Genomic DNA, 12,529 nt, shown 5'->3' on the forward strand with positions numbered 1-12,529 from the left:
GCGGGGCGGGGCGGGGTGGGGGCAACCGCGGGGTTCTAACCACTGGGTGGGGTCCTCCTGGCTCGCGGGTCCGCTTTAATCCCTGTAATCTCTGCGGGATGGCTGCCTCCTTTGGCCGTTTCGTCCGTTTCTCCCCCAGGACGCGCCGCGGCGGGCGGGGAGAGGAGCGCGGTGCTGCGCTGATGGAGAAAGGGTTAGGGATGGAGGGACAGAGAGGGAAGACCGCGCGAGTGTTCCGCCGGGTGTGGGGCTTTCTTTGGTCTGTTCGTGCCTGGGAATGGTGCGGCCAGCGTGTGATGTTCCACCGCGCCCAAGTGGGTGTTCGGTGTGCAGTTTAAACGCAAGTGAGGTGGATACATTTCTTACCGCGTTTTGGCAAATAAAAAGCACCACTCAAAATCTTTATGACTGAATTTTTAACTCCCTAGTCTTGTGAAATTTGATGGTGTCAAAGTTGTACCCTGCTCCCATTTTTCCTTAGTTTTATTGCAGTGTACACAGAAGGTTAGACCGAGGACTCCTCCATCCTCCAAGGTTTGTTTTTGCGATGCTGGTGATAAAATCCAGGTTCTTATGCATTCTAAGCACCCACTCTACCACGGAACTGCACTCCGAGTTCCAGTTCCTTCTCTACAGCGTTAACCTGCAAACAATGCTGTGGGTCAAGGCTGTAGAAGGAGTTTAATAACCCATCTGATTATTCTGGTTCCTACTCCCAGGTAGGAACCACTGAGCAGTGAGTTGTGTTCAGCCAAGATCATTAATGGCTACTTTATTTTTAGAAGCTGATAGAAGGAAGTAAAACTCGGTTTTGCAGTTTCTTTTTCTGACATACACATCTTCCTGCCAATATTTTTCCCAAGAGCAGGTGGAACAAGCAGATGTTGTGATACCCAAGTTACCTGAACCATTTGGACCACAGGCAGCGTCCCAGGGACCCGAAGACACCTCTCAGCCCTTTCATGCATTACCCTGGTTCTCCACGGTTAACTCTGATTTGCCAGGTAACTCACTTAAAGAAAACCTCTGGTCACCATAGCGCTGAGGGTTCCACATCTTGGAGGTGGAGTCAACTGGGTAGGCTCCAGGTCTGGTCCCACTTGGGTAGCACTGAGAGCCAGGATTTATCTTGACATCTGCCATGTACCTCTGCAGACTGGAATGTTATCTTTACATCTAGTCAGATAGTTTTCAGCAAAAGATAAGATTTTAGATTGAGAAGCCTGGGTTCGTAAGATCTGGACAGTTCTTTTACCTCAGCTCCTTTGCTTGCTGTGACGATGACAGCAATGCCTAGTGGGGGACAACAGGGCCTCAGCTGGCCCATGCTGTGCTCACCAAGGCTCACCACCTGCTCCCTCTCCCCTCCTACAGCTGCAGGAGAGCAGCAGTTATTGTCAGTATCCTGTGGGTGGTTGCTATGGCAGGGTTGTCCTGCCAGCACCCAACCCTGAAATGTTGTGGGATTCAAGAGACGGGAGAGATCAAATGGGAAACAGAAAGATTTTATTTTTAGATGTACATCGGTTCAGCTGATAAATCCAAAATGGCTGAGCAGAGGACAAAGGACAGCTTCCAGCTTTATACATTTGGTTAAGGGGGTTGGCCTTTGGCGTGGAACTTATGGGCAGGCAGAAGGAGAGCAAAGGCAGTTTGTCAAGCTGTGACAGTTTTGTATCTTGGTGGCCCTGCTCAGACATAACAGGATGTTATAGGAACAGAAGGTTATAAAATTTCGTTTACAGGGTCAAAAGTTACTCCCTTTGATGCTTTCTACAGATGAGTTTTAATAGAGAGCATCACTGACATTATCATTTACCTTGTTATGGGAGTTGGCTCCCTATTGGGCAGAGGGAGAACTATAACAAAAAGGAAAAGAGACTTAGGTTGTTGTTTACTCATGTTAAACCACAAGCTTTAGATCTGGAGTGACCAGAGCAGGGCTGTTTCCTCAAGCTTTGGCTGTGTATAGACTGCTCAGCTTCTGGGGTGACTAGGGCACAGCTATTGTTTCTAGTGAGGGTCTGATCTTCACAGGATCAGCTGGTTCAGGTGGTCTGGATCCTGCTGGCTGGTTGACTTGTCTTGGGCCATTGATTTCAACTGACTGTGGTGGATTTAAGGCACAGTTTTTGTAACTTTAACAGCAGTGGGGGTAGACGATATTGTAGTATGAGGCCCATCCCATATGGATCCAAGTTGTTGGATTTTATTTTTTAACCCAAAGTTCCCAGGTTTGAATGGATGTATTGGGTCTGTCAGGCTTATGGTCATTCTCCCCTGCACACAGTTATGGATGTTGCATATAGCTATTCTAAAGCTTGTATTTGTCTCCTTTAGGTCAATTTTCCTAATTTTTACAGAGATCGCTCTTAATTTTACCTATGAGTAGGGGTGGCTAGCTGAATAAGATTTTGTAAGGGGAATATCCAGTTTGTTTGGTGGGCGAACACTGGACACAGAGAAGGACCGTGGGCAGGACTTGATCCCATCTCAAGTGTGTTTCTTGACCATACTTTTTGAACAACTTTTTGAGTGTTTGGTTCATGTGCTCTGAGGCTGGTAGACTATATGCAATTTTTATTTTATTTTTAACATCTGTGTGAGCTCCTGAATTATCTCAACCACAAACGCTGGCCCTTTGTCCAACTCCAGAGTGAGGGGTAGTCTGAATGTTGAGATGATGCCCTTTGTCATTTCTAGTATCTTTTCTGTCTAGGTGAGAAAAGCTTCTATCCATCTTGAGAAGGTGTAGATCAGTAGCTTTCCACTGGAGGCAATTCAGAGGAGTCTGCAAGCAAGTTTTCACAGGGAGTTGCACCCATTTCTTGAGTACCTGGGGGCTGAGTGGGCCCTTGTCTCAGATTGTTGGCATTTGAGCACAGGTTAGGCACTGTTTATATATAACTTGAATATGGCTGTGAGCTGTGGCATATAGAAATGATGTCCTAGTAGCATCTCCAGTGTCATCTTTCCCATGTGAGTCCCTTGGAAGAATTGTCTCACAAACCTAGGGGCCATCATTTCAGGGATGGCCAGTCTCCTACCAGAGAATATCCACTGTCCTCCCTTGATATAATTTCCAAATTTTCAGGCAAACCATGTCTTTTCATTTGGAGAGTAATTTGGGGTCTCCAGGAGAGGAAGCTCTAGGATAAGGGACATAGCTAGGGCACCCCTTTGTGGGGCTATCATAGCAGCTCACTCTGCTTTCCTATCTGTCTTTTGGCTTCCTCTGGCTTCTCATGTTCCAGTCCTCTGTTGTTCTCTATAGTGTGTAATGGCCACTTTTCTTGGACCTCATTTAGCATCTAGGAGCTATAAAATCTCTTTTTATGAACTTTCCTCTTTTCCCCCAGCCCTCAGGATCCCTCTTTTTATATTTGAAATTAGTATAAATGTTAACATTTTTGTCCTTTTGCTGGCAAAAGAGCCCTTGTCAAGGTTGTTAGCTCTGCCTTCTGGGCTGAGGCTGGGCCTCTACCACAGAGTCCAGTCACCATTGCATATTCTTTTCATTGGACCTCTTTTAGCACAACCATACAGTCATGAAGGGTGACTCCTAGTCTGAGAGCAAAGTGGTCAGATTAAGTGTCTATTATTCTTAGAGTTATGTGGGGGTTTTCTCATAAAAGCCCCTGATACCAAGTCATCCTTAGATTTGACAACCAATGGTGTCCTCTCTGGTCCATTAAGGTTATAACTGAGTGTGGTACCTGAATGGTCAGTTGTTGTCCCAAAGTCAACTTTTTAGCCTTCTGTATCAGCAAGGTGGTGGCAGCAAGTTCCCTAAAACATGGTGGCCATCCTAGGGCTACAGGGTCTACCTGTTCTGATGAGTATACCATTGGATGACATTAGGATCCTATGACCTAAGTTAAAACTCCTATGGCCATTTTGTTGTTGTTTATAGACATATAGCAAGGAAGGAAGGTTTGGTTATATCTGGCAGTCCTAAGGCTGGGGCCTGAGTCAGGGCTTCTTTGATTTGTTTAAATGTTTTCTTCTGGTCACCTTTCCAAAGGAGAAGCTCCTTATCTCCCTTCTTTGGTGGCTTATCTGAAGATAGTCTCCTTTTTTTTTTCCTTTTTTCTTTGCCTGTGTCAAGCTCTTCTGTTGTATTATCTCCTCTGTTTGTAGCCATAGCCTCAGTGTCTCATTGGCCTTTCGTTGTCTGTACTCTGGTCCCCATTCAGCCTTCTCATGGGTACACTTAGCTTTTGTCTGCTGCTGTTTGTTGCTTTGTTTTCTCCTGCAGCTGGGCCTTGTTACATGTTTTTCTGCAGGGTGTGATTTAGCTGTGTAGCCTTTTTTTTTTTTTTTTTTTTTTTCTGAAAAGGAGGCACATTTGCCTTGTAGCTTTTCCTCTGTGTTGCATTGGCTTGTTTCTAGGGTTTTCTGTACTTGGTGTGTTTGTTGTGTCTCTGCTGCAGTCACCTCTCTGCCTCCTTGTCTTGAAGTTGCAGTTTCTCCAGTGACTGTAGAGCCCTCTTTTTTTTGAATTGTCTCAGTTTTAACCTTCATGCACAAGGCCAGTTTTGCCTCTGTTTGATGCTTGTGTTGGCTCTCCCCTGGCATTTGTCTCAGCAAGTGTTTAGCCTCCTCTTATGTTGTTGCTTTTGCATTTTTGTCTCTTCCATCCACATCTATAGAGCCTGCAGTTCATCCTTAGCCCTACCAAGCTGGTGCTCTTGTCTTTAGCCATAGGTCTACCATGTGGATCTCCTTTTTGGTGTGGAGCCTGTTGTGTTTGATCATCTCCACCTGGTGGGTCTTGGCTTGGATCTCTGCCTCCGAACTCTGCTGCAGTTGTTGTACCTCTTTCTAGATATTGTGTTTTTGGATGTCTGTTACTGTTTTTTTTTTCTTTGCTGTGTCCTCTCTTCTTCCATGTGCCATTGTAATTTTTGTGCTTCTAGCTCTGCTTGTACTTTGGCCTGGCCATGTGTCTTGGTCAACTGTTTTAGTCACTCTGTCTTTCAACTGCCAGCGAGACTGTGTGATCTTCTGCTCAGCATGTTCTTAATCTTCCTCAGCTTCCTCAGTTGCTTGCTGAGTTGCCTGTCTTGCCACGAAGCCATGCCAGGATGGTCATATGTTTTCTTTCTCCATCTGTAGTCACTTCTGGGCAGCCTCTTAGATCAGCTGTGACTGTTGAGCTGACTTGTTTTGTTCATTCCTGCAGGTGTTGAGCCTCTTTCACTTTGGCCTTGAGTTGCTCAGCTTTCTCCAGTATAGCCTTGTGGTGCCTTGTGGCTTCCTCCTCAGTTGTCAGGCTCTTTTGCATATGTTCTTTGGCCTCGTGGAGCCACAATTTTGTTTTGTTTTGTTTTCCCACTGCTCACTGTTGCTGCTGAGCAGCCTCCAGTTTTGCTAGTTTCTTGCTATGCAATATGTTCTTGGCATTTGCTGCGGATGTGTCCCAACTCCAGTTTTAGGTCTATCTTGCTTACAGTAGCTTTCTCGGTACCCACCTTCCATGTAAGGATCTTTTTTATTTGTTGCTGTTGCCTCAGTGTCTCCTCCTTCGGTTCCTGTTGCTTGAGCTTACTCTTTGATGTCTTGTGCAGCTGGGTGAGGTGCTCCTCAATGTCAGTCTTGTGCTATGTTGTCTCTGCTTTATCCCTGTGGCCTAAAAGCGATTTGGGCCTGTAGTTTTAGAGTAGGTCCTTTTTCAGTAGGGGAACTGCCACTTCCAGCACAACTCTTGAAGTTTCAGGGGGAAGGATGGCAAGAGGATGGAGAAATAAAGGTAAGAGACAATATGCAAAAAGTTGAGGTCAGTGGAGCCCTCTCTCCAGATGGGAGGAAAAGGGACTGCTGAACCACTGCAGCGCATTTATTTACACATTTGGCAGATTTGTGTCACGTGACAGCCCTTTGCCTAGCATCCTGTTCTTGGATATCAGAGGTTGCATTTTGTTTTATTTTGTTTTCTGTTTTGGACTAGAGTAGATTGTTTATGTGGCTCCCCTTGGGTGCACATTATTTTTGGATAGGTCTTGCCTTGCCCCTGCACATGTGATCAATTTCCAGCTTTAGCTACTCCCCACATTTCCCCCTTTTCTGTTTTGAAGTTGTAAGTGATGTGGGGGTCAGTTGAAATTGGAGGAGCTATGTTTGGAGGACTCTGCAGACAATTTTCCTTGTTTTTTTTTTTTTAAATTTTCCATCTTGTGATTATACTTTTCTGCTAGATGTTCAAGACCAAGTTAAAGTGAGACCTGTATTAATTAATTTTTTGCTATCTATCAAAGTCAGTTAAGTCTCCTCAGGAATTACTTGGAACCAAGTAAAGCATCTCTTAATACTTCTTCCGGTGTCAGCTATCTGGATGTGCCTCAGCCATTGCTTGACCAAATTGCTTTCTATGAAAGCTTGGGAGATTGTTTTCTCTCCTGGTGACTCTCCTTAGGCACACTATACATTGTTAATCACTTTCCTCTGTGGTCCCACAATCTCCTTGGTCAGAAGATCAAGGACTTAACCCTAACCCTAAGTTATGGGATGTCACAGCAGAGGTTCTCTTATGTCCTGGGTCCTCACTGACCTCAAAGGGCTGCAGCCAAAATATTGGCTGTCCTCCTAACCCATCTATCTTTCTAGTTTTTGGTCTCCAAACTCAGTTGTTGAATATCCAAAAGAGAAGTTTAATGACATTACATTGTAATGAATACTTTAAGCTTATAATATTACAATCTTACCTAAATATCAAGCACCTTAGAACATAAAATAGAACCATTAGCCGGGCGTGGTGGCGCATGCCTGTAATCCCAGCACTCAGGAGGCTGAGGCAGGAGGATCGTTGCGAGTTCAAGGCCAGCCTGGGCTACAAAGTGAGCTCAAGGCCAGCCTGAACTGCATAGCGAGACTCTGTCTCAAAAAAAAGAAAAAAAAAATAGAACCATTATTTTCTAGCAACCATCAGTGTTCTAATTTTGAATCCCTATAGAATGTTAACGATAAAAAGAATGTTGTTACATAGTTTACACAGAAAATTAGAAATCCAAAGCTATACATAATATTGCAACGTGACAATCATGATGACATTTTGTAATATACTTAAATTTCCATTTTGACATAGCATAACCCTTTTAATCAATCACCTCTAGTACGTAAGAAGCTTTTACCTAACTTGTTGCCTTTAATGGGATGTACATCATATAAGTTTTTGTTAAAGGCAGGTGTCTGAATCTGAAAGAAAAGTCTATCACTATAAGCAATCCTTGTTCTACACTTTGGAAGACCTGCACACCTGTAGGCATAAATATGTTCAATACACTACAGCATAACAATCAATTGTCATAGCCATATGAAAACCTTTGCACCAGAGCATTTTTGCTTTTTTTTTTTTCTGGTACTGGGAATCAAACTCACAACCTCATGCTTGCCAGGCAGGTGCTGTGCCCCTGAGCTAAATCCCCAGCCCCCAGAGCATCTTTAAATAAAAAATCTTATTGTCTAGAAAACTTAATCCCTTGATGAATGAGCAATGTAAACATATTTTAATGACATTTATTGGGGTATCTCCTGTAAGGCTTTGGAGATCACTGGAGCCTCCTCTCAATGAACAAGAATTGGATAATGTTTTCCAAGCAGCTGCTTTCTTATTCATCAATTGGAGTCCTGTCCAATAATTTGCCCCCAGCCTAAGAGATTTTTGTTTAATTATCTTAACAAGTTTTTGATGACCTATGAGAAAACCAAATTTGATATCATTTTGCCCAGCTGGGAACACAGGTGGAAGCATACTTTTTAAATCTGCAAACCAAATTAAATCGTGAACAAATGGGCCAAAAATGCAAAAGAAAAGTGGAAAAGAGAAAAATTGTTGAGCTCAAATAAAAAACAGCTGTTCACAGAATGGACAGGCAGACAAATAAGTACACAGCTTAACAGATTCAATAAACACAATCATAATTCACTCTAATATATTTTTCACCAAATTGAATTATAATAACTCTTAAGTTTTAGAAGTTTGTAATTATAAATAGACTACTCAGAATTATTTGTAGGTCGATTAGCAGAAATCACTTATAATAACTGGGAAAAAACAAAATCTTTTATCTATAATTAATATATGTTTTGTATTTTATTTTGTCTTATGAATACTGGTAACTTTTGTGTCCCCTTCTTTCATGTAACTTTCAGTCCGGTTATCTCCAAGCACTCTACTACTTACTCATTCCTTTGATTCCCATTTTTGGTTACCATCTCCAGGGCATTCTGAGTCAGTTCCTTCAGTTGGCCCCCTAGCCGCATCCTCGTGTATCAGCTATAGAGCAGTCACTGAGGCATCACTGTCATAGGACTGAGCTTCAGCTTCTTGAAAGGTGGAATCAACTCCTTCTCCAGGCCTGGGTCCATGTTACAGCCAGACAGCACACTCTGGTACCTAGATAGGCTGTTCAGCAGTCTCTGGAGAGACACAAGCATACCCTCAACCCCAAATTAGCACTGGGCTGAGTCCTTTCCACTGTCTAGTATGAAGATCTTTCCAAAGGACCCTTCCTAGTTCTTCTTTCTTTTACCTGATTGAATTGTCTTTCTACTGCTGTAGTTCTACCCCTAGTAGGATTAAAAAAGTTAATAGTATATGCTGCCAAGTGAAGGCTATCACAAGTTGTAAATTTTGTAGGGAAGGACTCCCCTTTTTGTTTTTGTAATTGAATTTTGAGCATACAATAAGCACATTCAACAATTCCTTGACCTTGAGGGCTCTAAGGAATTCCCATGGTATGGGGCTGGGGATCTAGCGCAGTGGCACATGTGCCTGCCTAGCAAGCACAAGGTCCTGAGTTCAATTCCCAGTATTAAAAAAAAAAAAAAAAAAGGAATTCTCACAGTAAGAGAAATATGAAAAGTTTTACAAAACCTTTGGAAGGCAGCACTCCTACAGGCTGGGCCATTATCAGTCTTGTTCTTTTTTTTTTTTTTTTCCGTTTTTCTCCGGTACTGGGAACCGAACTCACGACCTTGCGCTTGCCAGGCAGGCGCTTTTGCCACTGAGCTAAATCCCCAGCCCCCCAGTCTTGTATAGAAGAAAATCCTGTATCCTATATTTGGGGGCCGGGCCTCCTGATCATCACTCCCACCTCTGGCTGTGGCTCCTGCCCCATCGCCTCAAGGCTAGGGGCAAGCTCCCTTGCTGGTGGTGGCTTGTTAGCGTGAGGGGAGAACTGTTTCCCCTTGGCCTTGCCTCGCTATTTGGCAACACCACCTTGGTGGCAGTGACTGAGAGAGGGTCAGTGCCCACCTTGCTGCTGGAGATGGGCTCCATCTCTGGGTTGGCTTTGCTGGTGCCCCCCTCCCTAGAAAACACTACAGCTGTTGTCTCTGCAGCAACAGCCACCATTTTTTCCCTGGCTTTTCCCTCCTCTGATTTGGGCTGTTGTGGCCCCTGTGGCTCCAAGCAGAGCATGGAGTCAGAGGAGCTGTAGGCATGGAGGGGCTGGGGCATCCTGGCTGAGTTCCTAGGACCAAAGCACGGGACCCTCTCTCCACTCAGTCCGCACCTCTCCCTCCCGAGGCACTGTGCTGCAGTGAGCTGGCTGCACAGGTGGCCTGATATGTGCACAAATAAAAAAAAATTTTCCTTCCATAATAAATAACCCCCTAGATTTAAATATGCTTTAGCTATTTCTTTTTTGTCGCCTTCAGTTCCTTCCTTATCTGATTGAGCAAAGCTAGAGGGTTTAAGTTCTATTAGGGGAGCTGTTGTTCTGCCATCTGTTTTCCACTTGGGACTTGATTTTAAAATAGTGCTGCAAGCTAAATCCCTTGTGGTTCTCTCAACAAGCTTACAACCATTAAGACACTCCCTAATCCAAGTCCACAAAAATAAAGTAAATATAGGAATCAATAATACAAGAAGCATTTCTATATACATCTGTATACATCATTTCTAGATACATGTTCTTTGAGAACTGTTTGTCCCATGTTTTACACCTGAAGATAACAATATCAATACACCGCTGTGATTAATATTGATGCTATCAATGCAGTTCCCCCCATTTTGTGTGCACAATGAGAAGTGTCCCTTCACCCACTATTTCTTCTTACCCTGGTCCCCGTTCAGGCACCAATATGCCACATTCAGCACAGTTCTCGAAGTTTCGGGAGGACGAACATCAAGAGAATGGAGAAATAAAGATAAGAGACAATATACAGAAAGCTGAGATCAGGTGGAGATGGGAGGAAAAGGAACTGCTTAATCACTGCAGCACATTTATTCATACATTTGGCAGATTGGTGTCATGTGACACCCCTTTGCCTAGCCACCTGTTCTTGGATTTTGGGGGGGCACATGGTGTTCACCTGGTGATCTCAGGACTGCCATAGCTCGGGCCCTCTTGGGTCTGCAGGTGAAAGAGACAGCAAATCTGTTGTCTTCAGTCCCTTCATGGTCACCAGAAATGTTGAGGGATTTAAGAGACAGGAGAGACCAAATGGGAAACAGGAAGATTTTATTTTTAGATGTACATTGGCTCAGCAGATAAATCCAAAATGGCTGATCAGAGGATAAAGGACAGGTTTCAGCTTTTATACATTTGGTCAAGGGGATTGGCCTTGGGCATGGAACTTGTGGGCAGGCAGAAGGAGAACAAAGGCAGCTTGTCAAACTTTGACAGTTTTGTATCTTGATGGCCCTGCTCAGACATAACAGGATGTCTTTGAACAGGAGGTTATAAAATTTCACTTACAGGGACAAAAGTTATTGCTTCATTATGACTGACTGAAGCCAATTTGTTAATTACTTAAAATTACAGCATCTTGAATACCTTATTTTTTCATTGAAACCAGTTCTCCTAAGGAAAAAAAATTGTGAAATGGCATGTAGGACATCTTAAATAGCCATCAGATTTTTCATTACATTGTGGAATTTTTTTCACCCCATTATTTAGGTTTTGGGCTTCAATAAAATTTTTAGAATGGAAAATGAATTGCATGTCCAGGGAGGTACACAGATCTTAAATGTGGATTCTGATGAGCCCGTTCACCCATGTAACGCACACTCCTATGAGATGTCCCTTTATCCCTCGGGGGTTGCTCATAAGCCTTTCCAGTCTTTTTCCCAACAAGAGGCAAGCCACGCAGTGCCCTGGCCATCACCTACAGTGTATTGGTGCCACCTGGAGATGTGCCTCTGCCCTCCCGCTCTCTTCCTGCTGTGCTTCAGGTGGCGAAGTGGCTTCCCTCTGGTGGGTTTATAGTGTTAGTAACTAAAGACAGTGTCACCACTTTTGGACATGTCCTTTGTAAGCATCTGTTTTCATTTCTCCTGGAAAAATACCTAGAGTGAACCTGCCACAGCTGGGTAGTCCCACTGCCCTGTGCTCCCAACATGAAGGGGCAGGGCAGTGCTGAGAGGACAGTGCTAAGTACACCTCCTTCTTCATATTATCTGTTCATGTGTTCTGGTATCTGATCAAGTCTTTGGTCCATTTTTTTCTTTAAATGCCTATTCATGTCACTGATGGTGTGTGTAAGTAATTTTATTTGGAATACTTCTAGATTTACAGAAAAGTTGCAGAGACCCACTTTTCCTGGTATCAATACCATACCTAGTCTCATACACTCATCTGTTGGGGTATGGCTGGGCAGCCACTGCAGGCAAGCTGCAGGGTCTTTTTTCCTCCTATAGGACACTGGCTGTGAGCTGGTCTGTGATTCAGAGCTGTGCTGTTTGGTCCTGGAGTGCCTTTGTTTGGCTCCTATGTCTCTTTCACCTGCCTCCATCCCTTTCTTTCTAGCATTATAAGTTACTCCTGGCTCATTTTAAGCATTTTCTGCCCCAGTCCTGGGGTCAGCCACTTCTCCAAGATACTGTAGTTCTTATGATTGATTGGAGGAGGATCTTGGAAACCAGGATCTAAACCTAAGTGTTCTTGGCATTGGAGTGTCGTTCCTTCTAGGACCTCTCTGGACAGAGCTAGCTGATGTGCATATCTGAGTGTGTGTGTGTGTGTGTGTGTGTGTGTGTGTGTGTGTGTGACCTGAATGTGCTTTTCTGCACCTTTCACTGTGGTGGTGAGACCCTGCACCTACCATCTGCTGTTCACCTACTTATTTGTTAGGCACAGTGTACATGAATAACAGTTTCAGAAGCAAATTTGCCAGCTAGAGCACAGAGTTCGGTTTGGCATTCTCCTGCCCTCCACCCCTGCATCTCTCTCACTGAGGACTGACCCAGAGCCTCATACATGTTGGACACACATTCTACCTCTGACCTACATTGCCAGGCCTTTTATTTTGAGATAGGATCTCACTAAGTTTCTGGGCTGACCTCAAAGTTGTGATCCTTCTGCTTCAGCTGGGATTCCCAGTAGCTGGGATTCAAGCATGTGCTACCGCACCCAGCTGAGTAGAGTTTTTAATTTCAGTGAACTTCAATTTATCAGTTTTTCTTCGTCTTTGAAATTTCAGTGTCCTGTCCAAAAGTTTTTGTCCAGCCAGGCATAGTGGTGCATGTCTATAATCCCAGCACTCAAGAGGCTGAGGCAAGAAGATTGCTGAGTTTGAGGCCAAC

At 44.0% G+C, this 12,529-nt stretch overlaps 1 protein-coding gene across 10 annotated transcripts in view; it reads left to right on the top strand.

Annotated features, from left to right (window-relative positions):
- LOC102003555 (chromosome unknown open reading frame, human C1orf159) overlaps positions 1-12,529 on the top strand; it is a 26,743-nt gene that overhangs the window by 1,341 nt on the left and 12,873 nt on the right. For 9 of the 10 annotated variants that reach the window (XR_001231143.1, XM_013504297.1, XM_013504296.1 and 6 more), the window contains exon 2: positions 869-1,004. The gene's annotated coding sequence lies outside the window, so the exon portion shown is untranslated. Of the gene's footprint in view, positions 1-868; positions 1,005-4,364; positions 5,753-12,529 lie in introns of those variants that run through there. The other variant, XM_013504298.1, reaches the window with a different exon arrangement.

The sequence above is a fragment of the Chinchilla lanigera genome, unplaced genomic scaffold, assembly GCF_000276665.1.
Source record: "Chinchilla lanigera isolate Chin_1 unplaced genomic scaffold, ChiLan1.0 scaffold00085, whole genome shotgun sequence".
Classification (NCBI taxonomy): domain Eukaryota; kingdom Metazoa; phylum Chordata; class Mammalia; order Rodentia; family Chinchillidae; genus Chinchilla; species Chinchilla lanigera.